Source organism: Typopeltis vanoorti, chromosome 7 (assembly GCF_054136105.1).
Source record: "Typopeltis vanoorti isolate ZY-2024b chromosome 7, IOZ_Tvanoo_1.0, whole genome shotgun sequence".
Lineage (NCBI taxonomy): Eukaryota > Metazoa > Arthropoda > Arachnida > Uropygi > Thelyphonidae > Typopeltis > Typopeltis vanoorti.
Window position 1 is genome coordinate 149751296 of NC_143555.1, and position 20059 is coordinate 149771354.

Genomic DNA, 20059 nt, shown 5'->3' on the forward strand with positions numbered 1-20059 from the left:
CTTTTTCTCTAAAAAAGTGAAAAATCAACGACCGTTTTAGACGCATCCCTGGGGGGGGTCAACAGCTAAAACAGGTCAGCCGAGACCTCTTTTCCCTACTCTATATCTCCTCTCCTACTATCTGCTGAATCTCACACCTATCTTACTCCACAGGCCGATGATGAGATATGTTGAACTCACAAATTATTATATGTAGAAAGTTTCCTATATGTTTATTATTCTATATATATATATATATATATATATATATATATATATATATAACTAACGATATATAAATAACGATATATATATATATATATATCGCTTCTCGGTCTTTTGGCTAAGATCAAAGTGTAGTTAGTATCTGTGCTTTTCAGTTTAGCGACTAAGAGCAAATTGTAGTATCTGTTCTTTGCCATTTATATCGGAACGGGTCCCATCGAGGCTCAAGATATACAACTGGTCAACTACAGATAGTTTTATACAACTGGTCAACTACAGATAGTTTTAAACCCCAGACTGGGGCAAAGTTTACGTTGATAAACTGAAAATTAAAAGTGCCACCGCCTTCATCTTGGAACATTCATTGCTCGAGATAACAAAACTATTACACAAATAAAAGCTAGAATAGATACCTCCAATAGATCTTATAATTTACTCAACATTTATTATCTTCCAAAATTCTATCACGCAGAGTTAAAACAAAAATTCAAAAGACAATCATTAGACATTTTGTTTCGTATGGAGCAGAAACCTAGAGCATAAGAGACCAGGATGCAAAAGCATTGCAGATCTTTGAAAATAAAATCCTGAGAAAAGTCCATGAACCGGTAAGAGATAACACAACAGGTGATGACTAGAGAACAAAACATAATCAAGAACTATATGAACCCTGTAGATCTCATTTCTGGTTGATGAGATTCATGCAAACAGACTGAGATAGACTGGACGTGTGGAAAGAATGGATGAGGAGAGAATGGCTAAATAATCATTCAAGATGAAGCTTGATGGAAAGCGACCCAGAGGTAGACCGCAGATGCGTTGGGTGGATAATATCCAAAAAGACTCAGCTGAGATGAAAATCCAGGACTGAAAGAAAAAGTTTAAGACAGAAAGAAATGGAAGAAGTTGGTGCATGCAGCAAAGAACCTTAAAGGTTCAGCTGGCTGAAGAATAAGCATTTGGCATTTTTTTTTTTACATAGTCGTGAAATCCTGCTCTAGAGAGATTAAACATTGAACTTTTCATGAAACATGAAAGCTACTCCAACAAGCTGGGCGATGGTCTCACACCGTTCGATCAAATCCATCTCCCACCTAAAGTCAATCACAAACATCCATGTCCATGGCGGGATTCGAACCCACGACCTGTTGGTTGGAGAGCGGGTATGCTTATCCACTTGGCTAACCAGACTGGCAATTTAAATGAGGAACAGAATTTTTATTCGGTAACAGGGAATGTTTTCCGGGTACTAACTTGAGTGACGATAAAGTGGCCCATCCCATAATGCCAAAAGTACACATGAAAAGGTTGCATTATGAGATACCAAGGTAAATGATAGTGTCATTAGCAGGGGCGGCTCGTGCATAGGCACTGCGGAACTGCAGCATCCACAATTTTTCTCGATATATAAATATATTTATTAATTTCTTTATATTTGCTTCTAATATTTAATTTTATCATCAACAATCCTATACAATTCTCTTATTTTGTATAAAAGATAATAAAAATCCATCATGTAGCACTTAGGAGGGCGCTAGCAGCACTGTGTTGACCACAGTGTCATATTGCTACGCGCGCTATTAGCGTAATGCGGCACTGTCCGTCGCATTACATGCAGTTCGTTTATATGCAGTTTGCGCCAGTAATAGAGTGTTCGTGGTGCTTATCGGGTTTACTCCGTCTCTTTAAATATTTGGACATTACAATTAAAGGATTTAATTGTAATGTCCAAAAATTGTAAATCCATTCCTTTAATTGCAATTAAAGGAATGGATTTTATTTTCAAGTAATTTTGAATTTTACCAAACTATAATTTTATCGATAATAAACAATATTTTTTCATGTTTAATTTTTTTTTTTTTAATTTTTACCATAATTTTGATATTTTATCTAAACACGTGTACACTGTACTTGCAGTGTGTATGTATATTTCGAAAGTTGCAACACCCCCACGATTTCAAGCCATGAGCTGCCACTGATCATTAGCTTCTATATACAAGTAGCTTAGTCGTGAATATTTACAACTTGATTTGAAGACACGTGAAGATTTCGCATAATGGATAAAAGAAGTCGTCTTAAGCACCAAAGGTTCGAAAAGTGGAAATTTCACATTTGCGATCCTTTGGCAAGGAATATTACGACCGTACAAAATCACAAGCCCTCTGCCCTTGGAAGGAGTCATACAGAGTATAGTTTGATAATTAAGATGGGTTGTGGTGGTTGCGATAGTAATTTGGGCAAAAGATTTGCAATATTTTATTGTTAATGATACTATTTTATATAATTGTTTTTATACATAATTTACAAGACAGAAATATTCATAAAAGTAGCTAAGGGAGAGGGAGAAGAGAAGAAATGTACCCAAGGATTTTTTTTTTTTTTATTGTCAGAAAAGTTTGAAAGTCAAAAAGTCAATGGTTTTTTCACACCTTGTATCAAGGGGTTGGAATGTAGTGTATTCACAGCTTTTACTAATATAGGGCACTATATTAGTAGAAACTGTTGTCAGATTGACTGGTAATTGCAACGCCAGTTATGAGTTTAAGGAGATATAATATACAGTAGACATTGTGTGAGCTAGAAGAATCACAGCTGTAAGCTGTTTCTGTTATTTGGTACTTTTAAAGTATTTGTAAATATGTAAGATGTCGACTATTATTATTATTTCTGCCAGGATTATTACTATTATTATTTACAATACGATCTACCGCCCACTAATACTTTTTTTTCTTCTGTAAATTGTGTTTGTTCTCTGGCCAATCTGCGTTTATGCAGAATGAAAAACCTGAGTTTTTGAAAAAGAACAAAAAATTCTGCTACCACTCTATGAATTCAGCTATGATGGAAATTAAGTGACGCAATACCTAGAGCAAAATGCCTGCAATGAGTCTATAATGAGACTGAGGGCGAACCTGGTTTGGTTCCTTAGACATAATTCACATAAAAGGAACGTATTTCATTATGGTTTTTCAATATCAGTTTGATTAAGTGCGAATAGTGTTTTAAAAAAATCGAAATCTGTTGGAATTCAAATGTTTTTCAAATAGAAAAAAAAAAAGAAGTTATTTCCAAGACTCTTACGATGTGTAAAATGCTAAGATGTATTTGAAAAACCTTTTGCGAAATGTCACATTAGAAACATTTTCTCAGACACTGGCACATAAAATAAACCTTGGTGAAATATGGCAAATTTTGTTTACGTGTAAACACATCATGTTGAAGAAAATGTGTAGAAAAAAAAAAGTAACGCATATGTGTGCATACACACGCATCGGATTTTATTTTTTACTCAAACTCTTTTAATTGCTAAAATTTTGTTTTTTTGTAAGCGGAGTATTTTTTTTTTCCAACCTTTGAAAGCTAACTACTTAGAGGAGACTGTGTGACGTCATCACTTCTTAAACATTCATTTTGAGCATGACTGCAGACTGCAGAAGGAAAGCATTATGTGTGTATAAGCACACATTGAGGAATTATAATAATGTCTGAAGTATTATTATTATTATTATTATTACGGGAAACTCCAAGGAGTCCTTAGACTCATCGAGGGAGGCCTTAAACATCACGTCAAGAACAACTATTCAACATCCACACAGTATCTATCATACTTTGCCTTGAACTCATTCACAGTCATGGACCCACAACAGACTCTGGCAACTTATTCCACTCATTCCCCACTCTCCAAGTAAAAAACCTAGTTCTAACACCCTTGCTAACCACACTCTTGCCCAGTTTCCATGGATGGCCCCTAGTCCTCCCACCACCAGTCCTGTTCCGAAAAATATCCTCTGAATTAATCTTGTAGAAACCCTTCCGTAATTTGAGTGTCTGAATCATATCACCCCTTTTCCGCCTATCAATCAATTTCTGTATGTTAAGTATGCTAAATTATATTTTATGTATGGAAATTTTTTATCCGTATTATCTAAAAGTTAAGTGTAAATATCAAATGAATTAAGTAAACAATACATAAAAGGAGCTTTAAGAAGAAAATATGTCGCCCAGCGGCCAGCCCACGCTGAATTCACGAAGATAAGAAAGCAATGTTACAGGAAGGTATTCAGACTCAACCTGTGACAGAAACTACTGGGAAATATGAACAAAGTATGCACCCTTGTTAATGTTTATGGACCAACAAAACATGAAGAAAAAAAAATTGGAAATAAATGAAACATCATCTATTGCAAAAAAACATTGCCATAGTAGCAGGGGTCATGAATTTTATAGAAAATAAGTTAAAAGACCAAGAGAAAATAACTGAAGCACCGCAAAAGGAATACTCTAACATTTTACTGATAATTTCAGGTTTTTACATCTGATGAAAAAAGAATTCACCCACTTCGCTCCGGCAATGCATCCAGAATAGACAGAATTTACCTTCCAATCCATCGAGGAATAACTGTCAAGAGTGTTGAACATACTCCAGCCGTATTTAGTGATCACCACATAGTAGAGAGTGAACTTCAGTACTCCCAGAAAGGAAAACTAAAAACATTTATTAATCGGAACTTTCCACTATGGAAATTTAACGAAAAGCTATCAGAGGAAAGGGAATTTAATTCCGAAGTAGAAAATATAATATAGAAGCTGAAAAATATGAAAACGCAATCAGTGCGTGGGAGATATTTAAATCAAACATCAAAAAGGCAGCTATCCGAATAGGAAGTAGAATAAAGAATCAGCAAGACAGAGAACAGAAGAAGATCTTAAAAAGTTATCTAGTTTATACTACTCAGACAGAACAAACAGAGAAGTCAAAGCAGAAATAAATCGATTTAAAAATAAAATAAAAGAATTACAATGTAAGGAAATAGAAAGTGCATGGCTACGTGTGTGTGTGTGTGTGTGTGTGTGTGTGTGTGTGTGTGTGTGTGTGTGTGTGTGTGTGTGTGTGTGTGTGTGTGTGTGTGTGTGTGTGTGTGTGTGTGTTTATTCATACATGGATGAATGAACATATATAAAGTATCCACACAGAGATTTATAAATTAAAAGAAGGCTTGCGATATTTGAACCGAGAGGTCACTGCGCATCAAAAGCTATATCAGTTGTGTAGAAATCATTTATTTATTTTTCAATATTCCTAATTTTCAAACGATCTAAAATGATTCTTTTTGTATTTGTAATTGGTGTTTAAGTTCTGTTATTATGACTTGTCACGTGAGTTTGTCAGATTCTAAAATCATTCTAAGGAACATTAAATATTGTGAATCTACTACTACATACTATCCATTCTGAACACTTTAAAATTCAAAGCGCAAATGATTTAAAAAATAAATGAATGAAACAATTTTAAAATATTGAAAAAAAATATTTAAAAATCATGGAATTTGAAAAACAATTCCTAAATGAAAAGACATTATCTTTCTGTTGATTATAATGAAAACCTGCAAAACTTCTTCATAACAGGCAAAAAAAAAAATGTATATAAATGGTAGCCCCCACCTATAAAAAGATAATGCAGAAACAGAGCATCTATGTGAGAAAATTAAATGAGAGAAGACAGTGAAAGTGTGTGTGGGGAGGAATCATCTATTAGATAGATTCACCTCTTCCGTATAAAACTATAAAATCAGGAATTCTTGGGAGGTTTTGGGTGTAATACCCGACATGCGAGAACAATATTCTAAGGTTGGTATTTGAGATTTATAACTGTTTGGAGTTGAGCAGGAGAGAAGGAGTTGTGACGAAAAAGTATACTCAATTTTCAGAGACAGAGGAAGCTATGGATATAGTATGCTTATGCCAGGACTGGACGGATGTGAAAGTTCCAAGAAGGAAACCAATTTTGAATTTAAAGCGGAACATTACCAAACGTAAGAACGGGGTGACGTAGGATCATTCCTATGGGTGATAATAAATGTCTTTGATAGCATTGCAATTTACTAAATTTCTTTCACCTCACTCGAATACGGTGATCAGGTCAGTTTCTAAGCTGTTGGTTATAAAAGATCTCGAAGGTTAAATCATTCGAGTATTAAAATAAGAGGAATAAAAAGTACTGTCATCATTCAAAATTGCGAATGGATTTGAAATGGCAGAGAGATCTTTGAAGTTTAGGAGGAAGTGGGTAGGTAATAGTATAGAACACTGAAATTTTACGAACATAGCATTCATAAAAAAAAAAAAAAAAAAAAAAAGATTCTGATGAGATGCCATTCACCATAACGACCCGCAGTGATCGACCAGAGATCTTAGGTCTCCCTCCTGCCGTTTGTGATTGCAATGGAGTCACAAATGGCAGGAGGGAGATAGTAACATCTAGATCATGTTGGATGTCCAATGAATATGATAGCTTATATTGGCTGTACAGGATGAGCTCATTAAAGAGCACAGGTTTTGAGCACCATCTGGACCAGGAAAGGTATTTTTACTCTTAAGAATAATGAGATTTTTTTATGTCATTCTAGTGAAAGGTGAAGGGAGGCATGCCCTGAACAGTTCGGGAGGTTATTTATTTGCCCTGGTCATCTATACGAGATTGGGAGGAAAAGATTGATACCAAAAAGTCTGTCTTATTTTTAGGTGATGTTACCATAGTAACATCACCTAAAAGGGAGACCTAAGTAACATCAGGATAGGTAGAAGCTATACCCAACAAGAAAGGGCAGAAGTTATGCCAAACAGCCTTAACGAGAGACCAGAAAGCTTGACTGCTGTTGAGCAGGAGGCAAACTGATTGCATTTATTCTTTACTTAATTTGTTTCAGATTTGTTGATAATTTTCTTAGACTTGTTTAGTTTAGTGTAATTCCGCTTCCTTTATGGCTTGATCTGCTAAGTTAAAGAAGGGTAGCTAGTTTATGTTATGGATTAAAATCTTCTAGGAAGATAATTACTCCCAATTTCATACAGTGCAATTATTTGAGTAATTAGACTGTATAAAATCAACTTTCATAGTGAAAAATCAACGACCGTTTTAGAATCGCCCCTGGGGGGCAATCAGCTAAAACAGGTCAGCTGAGGCCTCTTTTACCCACTCTACCACTATGCACTCTATCTTTATTTCCTCTCCTACCATCTGCTGACTCTCAGCCTATCTTACTCTACAGGCCAATGATGAAGTTTGTTGAACTCACAAATTATTATTAGAAAGGCATTGCTGCTATTTTTTGAACAAAAAAGACAATGTTACTTCATTTTGCGTTCGGTGCAGATGGCTAGAAAATTATTTTTCGTGTATTGAGCAGTTTCAGACGAGAACATGAATAGCACTTAAAAAACAGTGTATTCATGTATAAAGGTTATAAACCTGTGTATAGGTTTATAACCTTTCGTGGCTCACGACTTGAATGGTTAACGTATTCCAACGAACAGGCTGTGGTTTACGAATCAGCGCCTTTCGTAAAGTAGAATTTAAAAAAAAAAACAAATAGAGAAAGATGAAACTATTTTGTAACAGAACTACAGAAGGATATATTAAGACCCCAACTGAAAAAATTATAAAATACACGAATAAAGAAAAATTTTAAAAAATAAGAAGAATTTAAAAATACAAAAATAATCTCATATAAAGGATGACTTATTTCCAGAATATCTGAACTGATGATAATACAGAAGTAAAAATATATAAAAGAAAGTTTTATTTTATATATTTTATAAAATAAAATATATGAAATAAAACTTTGTTTTATAATCTGATATAATATTATTGTCAGAAGTAAAAAAAAATAATAATAATAATACAATAAATAAAATGAAAAAAAACAAACAAACAGAATAAGCCAATATAAATACTGGACTTTAGAAAAATGTAGGTAAAAAATAATAATAAAGGACTTCTGAAAAATTTTGATAAGGCGAAGGATACTGGAAAAGTTCCTAACCCTTGGAAAACAAGATTTGGCTATTCCGATTTATAAAAATAAAGAAGAAAAGATGGCGCAGTAACTATAGAGAAATTTACTAAATGCAGGTTATAAGATATTTAAAGAGAAGCAAAACAGTGGATTCTAAAAGTGCTCATTATTAATTGAAAACGGAAGCGAATTTCAAAATTTGCTGTACAGGGCATCCTGGTAATCATTACTATTTAAATAACACTCCTGACTTGACTGTATTGATTACATCAGAAGATGATTTGCAAAGATCAATAAAATCATTAAATGAAATTTTAGAACAATATAATATGAGAATATCAAGAGTAAAGGCAAAAATATTGGCTTTCAAAGGAGAAAACCTAATAACAAGTAAAATAATGATAGAGAATAAAATATTAGAACGAGTAAATACTTTTAAATGGAATGTGACTTAACATATGAAGATGAAAAAAATTGGCATTAAAATATCAATTAAAAAAATGATAATTAAATAACTGACATAAGAAATATGTTGAGACCATCCATAGTACAAAAACATACCAAAATCAGACTAAACGTCCTGTGAAATGGAAGTGAAACATGGACCATAAAAAAAAGATGACTGACAAATGCATATATACAGGGTGTTCGGGATAAATTTGACATATTTATAATTAATTATATTTTTCCGTAAGTTACATGTATTAACACACACTTCTCTTCATTTAAAAGTTTGGACCCTTCTTCATTCATATACAAGATGTCAGAAAGGATGGATAGCTGGAACCCACCTGAATCATGGAAGAGAATAACTTGTATCATGATGATTCGTGCCCGCCATCAAAATAAGGATATTACGACTGCTGCCCAATGCTCCCTGAATACAGTAAAAACAATCAGGCATGAACTAGAGACTTGCAATGGTGACTACGAGGATGTAGCAAGAAGAAAGATTCCTAGCAGACGATCTGATTGCGTTCGTACAGCAGAATTTCTCGCAAATCTGCAGGAACAGGTGTTGAAGAACCCTGGCATTGGAATTCGGGCTTTGTTCGTGGAGTTGCTAACTGTAGTCAAGCCCTGGATAACAAGGGTAGCCAATGGTAGGCCGTATGTATGGCAGCAGGATTCGGCCCCTTGCCACACCTCTGGGAAAAGTCAAAAATGGTTGTCTGAAAATTTCTACGACTTCACCAGTCCAAATGTTTGGCCTCCAAACTCCCCAGACCTTAACCCCATGGATTATTTTGTATGGGGCGCAGTTGAAAAAGACACCAATCGCACTTCCAGTAATACAAAAGCCCAGTTAATGGATAAAATTAAAACAGTTTTTGCGGCCCTTCCCAGGGAGACTGTAGCATCAGCTTGTTCGAGGTTCCAAAGCAGAATTGAAGCTGTGATCGATGCTAATGGTGGTTATTTTGAGTAAATCTTGTTGATAGTATTGTAATTAACTCTGCCTGTAATGTTTTTTTTGTCAATTCATTAAATTTAATAGATACAAAGAAGATTTTCTTTTTCCTTACGAAACTGTCAAATTTATCCCGAACACCCTGTATATATATATATATATATATTTTTTTTTTTTGGATAATATATATATATTATCCAAAAAAATGTTTGCTTTATTAAAACATTGCATTCATTCTGGTTACTTCAAATATCAGGACTCCATTTACCAACAAAATCAAGGCCTGGCAATGGGCAATCCTTTGTCCCCAGTTCTAGCTAACATCTACCTTGAAGATTTTGAAACGAAAGCCATATCTTCCTTCTCATTTAAACCGAAAGTTTGGAAAAGATATGTTGATGATATTTTCATTGTTTGGAATCACGAGCATAAATCTCTCATAGCTATTCTTAATCATCTTAACATCCAACATTCTAATATAAAATTTACTGCTGATCTAGAAAATAATAACTCCTTGCCTTTCCTGGATGTCATGCTTACACGTTGCTCTGAAAGATTAAAAATCTCTATATACAGAAAACCTACTCATACCAATAGATATCTGCATAATCTTTCTCATCATTTTCCACCACAAAAACTTGGAACTATATCTACCTTAGGACACAGAGCACGCTCTCTCTTGAATGAACAAGATGAACTACAAAAAGAAATAAATCAGCTCTCTCTTATCTTTAAACAAAATAGTTACTCTGAAAAAACTCTAGGAGGATCCAGAAGAAATTTCTTAATTTCTTCTGGATCCTCTTAGACAGTGCACCACAGAAACTATTAATTTTAAAGGCAGCATCTCCATCCCATACATTAGCACAGTCTCTAACAAATTAGCAAAAGTCCTTAAAAAATATAACATCAAGACGTTCTTCACCACCCTTCCAAAAATCCGTTCTCTAATCAGCCATCCAAAGCCGCCTCATCACAACCTAAAATATCCAGGTGTATATAAATTATGATGCGATTGCAATATCCCTTATTTTGGACAAACTAACAAATCTGTTGAGCAACGTATAGAAGAGCATAAAAGAGACATCTCTTACAAAAGATCTCATGCAACTGCGTTATCCAGTCATGTTCTTTTTTCAAATAATCCTAATGATGATCAACAAAGCCACTCCGTTTGCTGGGATAGATCAGAAAACATTTTTCGCTCTGATGATGAGTTTGAGAGAAAAATTATAGAATCAAGGGAAATCCTTCTGAATCCTGTCCACTTAAACAACAATTTTGAGTTATAACATCCCAGATAGCCATGCTGCAGTTATTCAATATTGGCGTTCACGTGAGCCTGCACACACACTTGCAATAAACAATGGCACGCCTGTTAGAACAACTTGAAAAAATACAACGTTTTTTATGTATCAATTATGTGTGGCGATTTTTTACCTGTATTTTCCAGTTTTTAGATACTTCAATGTTTATTACTATTCTCTTCCTTTAAGAATACCTGATGAAGGCTATTATAAGCCGAAACTAGTTATATTAATCTTATTAAATCTTTATAAGTAATCTCGGTTTTTAAGTCATTAAATCTATTTTTAAAAATGTGTCACAACAACCGAGTTGAAGCATATAATTAAAGTAAATATGAACAAAAATAGATAAAATGTCTAAATCAAATGGACAATGTCAGACGACCAGAAAGATGCTATAAAGTAAATAGGAAAAAAATTGAAAGGCCACCTGAGCTACATATCAGACCGAAACAGGATGCTTGGCCTACACTTTTATGGAGCCAACGTCTCCTCTTTCACATTCAATCTACCTCTGTTCTTTGGAACAGACCCCTCTCTCTCTCTCTCACACACACACACACTAAATTTCATAAAACCCCTTAAGACAGACGAGAATTGGATGGATATAATAAGAAAAATCTGTTAGAGGTAAAAGCAGTTTCAGGAACCAGCTTTGTTATGGAGTTTACTTCAACAAGTCTATGTTGCTCCATTCCTAATTTTTTTACTTAATTCGTTAATAAGCATGCCTGAGTTTTAAATAATTACAGTAAATTTTATATATAATCAAATGGCAACATTAATATTATATAAATTTATTTCTTGTGAAATTAATATTTACTAAATTGTTTTAAATATTTTAAAAACTTTCAAACACCTTTTAAATTTATTGATGGATAATTTATAATAATCAAGTTGTGCAACTTTCGTCATTAAACATCAATTAAACACAAGTTTTTCCAGAACGTAGTGGTTTGTGCCGCTCCGAATTATAATTAATATTAATAGATTAGGATTGTCTCGATGGAGAAAGAAAAGAGGTTTGTTGTGATACCGTCAGGTTAACACTCGGGAGGTCGCATTTGATCTGAAAGATACATGGTAATTGTTAACATGAATATTCTTTAACCTATCGATTGTATATAGGTTGAAGATCATGAGTAGCTGTGCATTCATGATCTATGTTTACGAGTGATATTCCGCACTTTTTTTTTGCTGTCAGTTTGGTTTAACACATGTTATGTAAAGGTTTATGAGGTTTAACAGTAAATGTTGAGAGTTTATTTTTGACTTGGTTAGACTATAATAAGTTTAGTTTAATTCTTAATCCTTGAACACCTTAATGCATAGTATTAAGGTGTTCAAGGATTAAGGATTAAACTAATCACATATCCACAAGGAGATGTGCTTTGCATTATGGGAGATACTGAGATAGGAATGATGAGAGCTTTCTGCACCTTTGCAACGAGTTGCCTGGTGTTGTACTACCTTACCCCAGTCCTGAAGATACTTTCAGGCGTAAACTTTGTTTGCTCACACTTGGATAAAGGATTAAACTAAATTTATAACAGTAAATGTTGTCTGAGAGATACCGCGACCTCCGATGTCAGTATATTATAGTTAATTTTTTTTTTTTTTTTTTATTCTCTGTTCAATAGTTTCTAGATTGTAACTGAAAATAAATAAACCATCATGTATTACTGGAAGCCAAGGGCTTATTTTTATCATACATATTCTCTAGGACAGTGGTGTTCAACCTTTTTTTACTATGCTATGCTAGCTACTTTTCTATAAGAAGTTATTCGGCGATCAACTCTCTCATATAGATCACGTTCCCCCAACCTGATAACCGATTACGCACAAATAAACAATTAAAAAAAAAAATACACAACTGAAAACTTTATTTGTGTATTTAAAAATTTATTTATCACTTTCAATTATTTTAATACAATATATATATATAGGTTAATGTGAAATTTGGCATTGTTTGGGCCTCGCAATATTTTCATAGTCAAGTTGATATGAAGAAGTGGCCAATCGCAGACAATCATTCAAATGATCATTTGTAATTTGGTTTCCTAATTGTTTTTTTATGACGGTCATATTTGAAAAAGCGGATTCTGACAAGTATGTCGATCCGAAACACGACAGAATTTTCCGCGCAATATCAGTTAATATTGGGAATTTTTCGTGTGCATACTTCCAAATGACTTCATTGTTTATTGATTTTAAATTTAAACCATTCTGAATGTATATTATCTCAAGTTCTACTTGAGCTTGGTTTATATCGAACAGCCCACTAATTTCATTTGAAATTTCTGTGATGTTCAAGTTTTCTTGAAATGGATTATTGATAAAAGATTTCAGTTTTATTAAAATCTTTAAATCTTGAATTTATTTCTTCCTCAACTAATTCTATTTCACGAATAAATTCTTTTAAATCATAGCGAAGCATTTCTTGAGTTTGTTCAAAATTTTGTATATTTTATCAATAATCCATTTCAAGAAAACTTGAACATCACAGAAATTTCAAATAAAATTAGTGGGCTGTTTGATATAAAGCAAGCTGAAGTAGAACTTGAGATAATAAACTATATAATAAATATGGGAGATGTCTAAATTCGCGTCATTTATATTTTTCTTTAATAAAAGTAAGTATTGTTGGAAAGTTTTTATTGAACTTAACAGGTCAATTAATTTTTATCTCTACCTTGTAACTCTAAATTTAAATGCTTAATTTCGTACAGAAATCTACTAAAAATGATAAGTGTAATAACCATCTTTTATCACTCAATTGTGGATAAATATCTCCTTTTTCATCAAGAAAACTTTTTATATCGTTAATTAATACAAGAAATCTTTCCAAAAATTGACTTCTGCTGAGCCAGCGAACATTATTGTACAACAGAAGTTCGCTATCATCATCTGCCTGTAATTTAAATAACCGCCGTTGCAGGGCTTTTCCTCGAACAGAATTTACAATTGTAAATGTAATATCCAAAACATCTTTTGTGTTTAATCTTTTACTACACAGTACTTGTTGGTGAATAATACAATGGTACGTTAAAAAATCTGGATATTTGTCATCGTTTTTACATAATGAAATGAAGCCTGATTTATTACCTATCATTGCAGGAGCACCATCAGTAGTAATAGACACAAGTTTAAAAGGCAGAAGTTTTTGTTTTTTCACAAATTCATCGAATGCCGAAAAAATGTCTTCTCCCCTAGTCCTTCTCAATAATGGTATACTTTTTAGAAGTTCTTTACTTGAATAATCATGAAATACCATGCGAATAAATACCATTAACTGAGCAATATCAGTGAAGTCGTTTGATTCATCAAATTGTAATGAAAACGCAACACACTGCTGAAGGTCTGACATTAACCTGGCCTGGAAACTTTTCTCCGGCAATTGGAACTCTTCCTTTCGGCAATTTGAAACCTTGTCTGCGGCCTAGAAGTAGTCTCTCTCTAGCGACATCTCGAACCGAGAAGCTCCTTTCTGGAAGCGTAAAACTCGTCTCTCAAGCAACGTGGATCCGGGCAGTCTCTCTGACGGCGACTCTGAACCAGGCGGCCTCCTCTCTGACAGCAATTCTGGAGCCAGGACACCTTCTGCTTGCTTGAGTCCCTTTTTATTAGGCCTTTTCTGAGACCTCGCATGAAGTTTGGCAACCCCCAAAGAATCGGTATGCGTCATTCATCTTAAGTTTCAAGTTCGGCACGCCTTTTGTTCTCCTCCGCTTTCTTTTGATTGCAGTGGCAGCCCGTACATAAGCACTGCGACACTGCAATACCCCCAAGGAAAAAATGAAAAAATTAAATTTTGTTTGTGCTTATAAATAATAACAATGCTTACAACATTATATAAATGCAATACAACATGTTAAAGGTTACAGCTTATGTTTTGACATTGATTGAATAGTTAATAATTGGAATTGTGCGATTAACGCTTTAGATTACAAAACAAATGCACTGCGATCTAACGCCGATAGTTTGCGCTTGTCATTGCACGGTTACGTCATTCCCAACCGTAACTGATCAAACGGCAGTGTATTTTTAGTAAGCTTACGCGCCTTATTTCTGTGAAATATGAAACGTTTATTATTGGTGCTTGTGCTATGGTGAACTATTTTTTGTAAATTTTATTTTGTTAAAATAACATATAATTATTTATTTATTATCGATACAAGGCTGAATTAGGACGAGTGTCACTGTTGAAAATATGAAAATAATTATATTTTTTCAGTTATCGTTACACGAAACAAATGCACTGCGATCTAACGCCGATATTCGTTTGCGCTTGTCGTTGCTATTGATATGAAACTTTTATTATTTTATTATTTTATTATGTTTGTTCGTGGTGAGGATTAAATATTTTTAATAAAGCAATTTTTAATATGTAAATTTATTTATTAATAAATTCGTTACTGATTAGGAAAAAAAATGTATGTGCGAAACTTTTATTGGTAACAGAAAACTAGCTCGGATGACAGTGATAATATAAAACGAGTTTTGATATGTATATAAAGTCAATATCAACAGTCGCTGATGGGTGATGAAAGGGACACAAAGATTTGGAGCTTCCCTGGAGGGTATTCGAAGTAAATACAATTAACCACTGCTTTGAAATGAAACATATGAATAAGCAATATTTACTAATATTCGTTAAGCGCCGAAATACGCAGGAAGCAAAATTTGTGAACCAACACGAATGTGTGAATTTTTCCATTAAAATGTAAAAAATAACAAAAAAGAAATAATAAAAGTTAAATACGTTTCTTTTAAAATAAAAAAAAATCTACTTAGTCTTAAAACATTTTAAATTTGTTTTCATTATTTCACGGCCCCCCCCCCCAACAAAACCTACAGCCCCCAAGGGGACCGCGGCCCACAGTTTGGGAAGCGCTGCCCTAGGAGATGTGCTTTACATTTATGGAAAATACTAAGGAAAGCGGTCTCTAGCTTGGCCACCTTTGCTACGAGTTGCCCTACTTATCCTGGTTCCGCCGAATATATATATATATATATATATATATATATATATATATATATATATATATATATATATATATATATATATATATATTCGGACGAAACTCTTGTAGTTTCTATATTTGGCTATGAAATAATATTGCATTTAATATTCACTTAATTTTGAATAATTCTGCTTCACCGAAGTGAAGCCAGTTGGCTCTTTTTTCAGTAACTAACCAACACCAATGTGTGAATTTTCCATTAAAATATAAAAAATAACAAAAAAGAAATAATAAATAATAAAAGTTAAATACGTTTCTTTTAAAATAAAAAAAATCTACTTAGTCTTAAAACATTTTAAATTTGTTTTCATTATTTTTGCTATTGAGCTTGCTCCACCTTTGCAACGAGTTGTCCAGTTTGGTACTACTTATGTTTGCATCCGCTGAAACGTTTAGTTTCTATATTCGGCAAGAAACTCTTGTAGTTTCTATATTCAGCTATGAAATAATGTTGGATTAAATATTCACTTAATTTATACTATCATGAATTATATTTGCAGTGTGTGTTCTTTATTTGTTATTTCAATTTTAGCGCATACTAGTAACGAAAGTATAGCTCAGATATACCGCTTCCTACACTGCAAAATTACCACCGAGTGTGTCTCGATGGAGAAAGAAAAGAAGTTTGTTTTGATACCGTCAGAAATTACTGCATGGTCTGAATGCTGGAATAAAAATAGGTCACTGTATTGTCATAAATAAGATAAACACGAGTGTGTGCAGTACCTTTACGTTCTTATCAGCATAGAAACACATGAGCAAGAATAATTATTGAAGCTCTTGCTTTATTAATAGGAAGAGATTTGGGCAAAATTAATCTTCAAATTCAGGAATCGCAATAAAGCGTTCTGAGAATGCTTCAACAGACGAATCGATTTCGGAAGATCTAGGCTCATATTTAAACTTTGTGGAACACACACATTCACTGCCATCTACCGCCCACGAAACTTGTCTGTTTAATTGTGTGAATTCTCTGACCGAATTGCTTGTATGCTGGAGGAAAAATCCTGATACCGCCTTGCGAGATCCGCTAATTCACTATTAATTGAAAATGGCCTTACAAAGATTCCTCTAGTACTGACGAAAGTCGAACTCGAGTTCAATGTCACATCGTTCTCCAGTTCTAGAGGCACTCAAAACTAACCGAACGTAATTAGAAGAGACACTACAATGCAATAAATATATATGATATAAAGATACTATATTATTATCGTTCTTTCAATATATGTGTATAAAGCGAAAGCAATCGCGTAGTTATATACTTATACCGGTATTAAGACACCTGATTTTTTTAAAGATATAAGAGGCCAGCATTAGCTGATAACACGTCTACTGGAAGAAACTGTTTGATTTCTAGAGAAAGATTTTGAAGATCATCTAACTGTTTTGGTATTCATGATTTGCTATTAATTCAATTGATTTTAATTTAATACGTTTGCGGATTTTAATTTCTCCAAGTAAAAATAATAATAAATGAAATCTCCGGAAAAGCATTTCATCAATTGGATCTGTTGGCCCCATGATCACAATCGAATGGAGGGACGTGTTCTCAGCCCCTTTCATATATTTTGTTTAGAGGTCTTTGAATTAACTGAATTCAAAACAGATTTTCGTGTCTATTATTATTATTATTGAAATACAGTAATATGATATTGAGTTTATTGAGCCATTCTGCTGTAACAGCAATACAGGACAGGAAGATCTCTCTCTACTTATCTGTCTCTCCTGAGCAGACATTTCACCTCAAAATGGCACAAACGTATCATATCTATAGATCCTCCAAATATTTCGTCTTGTTCATCTCAAGATATGTACCCCTAGCCTTTCTTCGTGCGAACACACATCACATCTTGTTTCATTAGTCTAAATCGCTTGGTTTCCCTTACTATTCAAGATGCTACATTTTACTCATCCACTTACAAATTTAAAAAATTCTCCCCGCCTTGGAAAACTGCTTTACATTTGACGCTACATCGAAAATTTTCATAAAAATTCAAGATGCTTTCCAGGTCAGGTTCGATCCCTCACGCACTCTGTCTCTATCCACAGTTGGACAGTTTCTGCTGTGTGCCTTTTGTAGAAAAGGTATGGACACTGTTACATAGAGACGTCATCCATAATTTTTTTCACCATTGTTACTAGCTTTTAATAATATGAGCAGAAATTTCCCAACGTCTATTTGAAGCCAACTGTTAATCCAATCTGGTGACTCGTATTTCATTCCACCAACCTCCAGTGTCTGAAGTAAATAACACTTCACAAAAAATTAAATCCTTGTTTAAGCTTTTAACAAAAGGACTATCAATATCAATAGTAATAATCAGACGATTAAGTAGCTTAAAGTCCTTAAAAGGACTGAGTTCTTGACTCTTTATCCCGTCATCTGAATGAAGAAAATCTGTGTGGATGGAGTGTTATTGAGCTAAAAGCTCTAGTCATGGCTGGGGAACGGCAATAGCCGAGCCTCAGTTAAAACTTCATTGGCTACAGCATTGGCATTTGTTACCCTGGAAGTCCTAAAAAGGATTCTCTATCCGCATTCTCACCATTCATCCACAATCAATAGCCGCTTCCATTAAGGAGCGTCTTTATCCTTATAAGGATTGACTTAAAGGGGCAAAGCAAGAATGCTTTTCATCTTCCCCGTTATCTGTAGAGAACAGTGTAGGGATAAGGTGTTATTGAGCTATTAAAGCTCTGATCATGGCAAGAGGGTAACAGCAATAGCCGAGCCTCAGTTAAAACTTCATTGGCTACAGCATTGCCATATGTAAAGGTAAAGCCGTCTCTAAAAATTCGGACGATCCCTAGGCCACTTAATCGTGGGCGAAAGACTGTCCATCTCAGCGTTGGTCTTCCACCCACACCACCACCACCGAGCAGAACCGCTCATATTCCGAAGAAAAGCATTCATCTACAAAGCCCTGAGCGGGCCGTGCCGGAGAACACTCAAATTGCTCCCTTAAGGCAAAAACCTTAAGAGAGCGAACTCAAACCCTCGAATCTCTGCGCCCCAGCGGGTGACAGCAACAGCCGAACCTCAGTTAAACTTCATTGGTACAGCATTGCCATCCATTACCTTCCAAGGGTATTAATCCATTGATCGACCATTAAGTAGCTTTTCACTATTTTACTCTATTTATAAAATATTTATAAATAATTTAATAAAATGTTTTAAAATTACTTTAAGTTTTTTTTTAAATTTTAATAGGTTTGAAAAATCATTAAAAAATTCAATCTTACATTACATTTACAAAGCAACATATAAGGAATTATGAATATTTAGTTGGGTTGCGAGATGAAATCATATATTTCTTGTCATGTACATGACAAGAAAAATATAATGCGAATTTGCAGATACTAATACCCCCAGATGGTTTGGTGTATCGTTGGCGATTTGTAAATCTGTCATATGAATTTTTTGAGATTTCTTATTTAATCTTTTTAGAGGTGGATGACTTAGTTTAGGTAATTGTAGGATTGAAGGTATCTTCTTCAGAGCTATAAACCTTACTTTTGAATTACGTTGTTTGAGAAAATCATAGCCAATTTAGTAATATCTGCAGTGCACTTCGGAATGATGGCACCTATGTAGTGGAGACTTAAAAAATCGGTCATTTTAAATCTGTAATTAATTGTATTCAAAATGGCGGTTACATTTAACGTTGATGCGTTTATCTCGTGTTTCATTCTTTATTTTCTTTATTTTTTTATTTTTTTAAATTTTTTTTTATGATTTTGTATTAAGAGCGCTTGAAATTCATTGTCGACTTTGTTAACTCAACAATTGGTCCATCATTTTATTACGCAAATAATGAAAATAAAATAATAGACAAGTCAAAAACAGTGCAGTATTAGCAAGTGTCACTGGGGGTTGGACTTCTTCTGTCAAGTTATTTGCTCAATTTGAGTATAAAAATTGCAGGGTTTAGAAAAATTACAAAAATTATAACAATGAGCCGAAAATCCAAAACGAAGCCAAAAGAAGAACGAAAAGCCAGCTGCAGAAATATAGTTTCTCGATCACAGACATGTTTTAACAGACTACCCGTAAATATCCCTTTTAATACTAAAATTACGTATTTGTGTTAGTTTTGTACAATTAGCTAAAAACTATCTGAGTTTGTTTAATTATTTTAATATAATCATTAACATAGGGATTTGAGCCTAAATAAAAATAAAAAAATACTTCGAAAAAAAAAAAAATATATATATATAATGTTTTCCTATATTGTTACATCCGGAATCAGTTGGGATATTTTTAGCTTAGTGTAGATAGAAGGGGTTCAAAGGGCTGGAAATAGCTTTCAAACTGAC

The 20059-nt window shown here is 33.8% G+C and overlaps 1 pseudogene; it reads left to right on the top strand.

Annotated features, from left to right (window-relative positions):
- Window positions 1–302: 302 nt before the first annotated feature.
- LOC150105192 (U2 spliceosomal RNA) lies at window positions 303–423 on the top strand (annotated as a pseudogene).
- The last annotated feature ends 19636 nt before the right edge of the window (window positions 424–20059 follow it).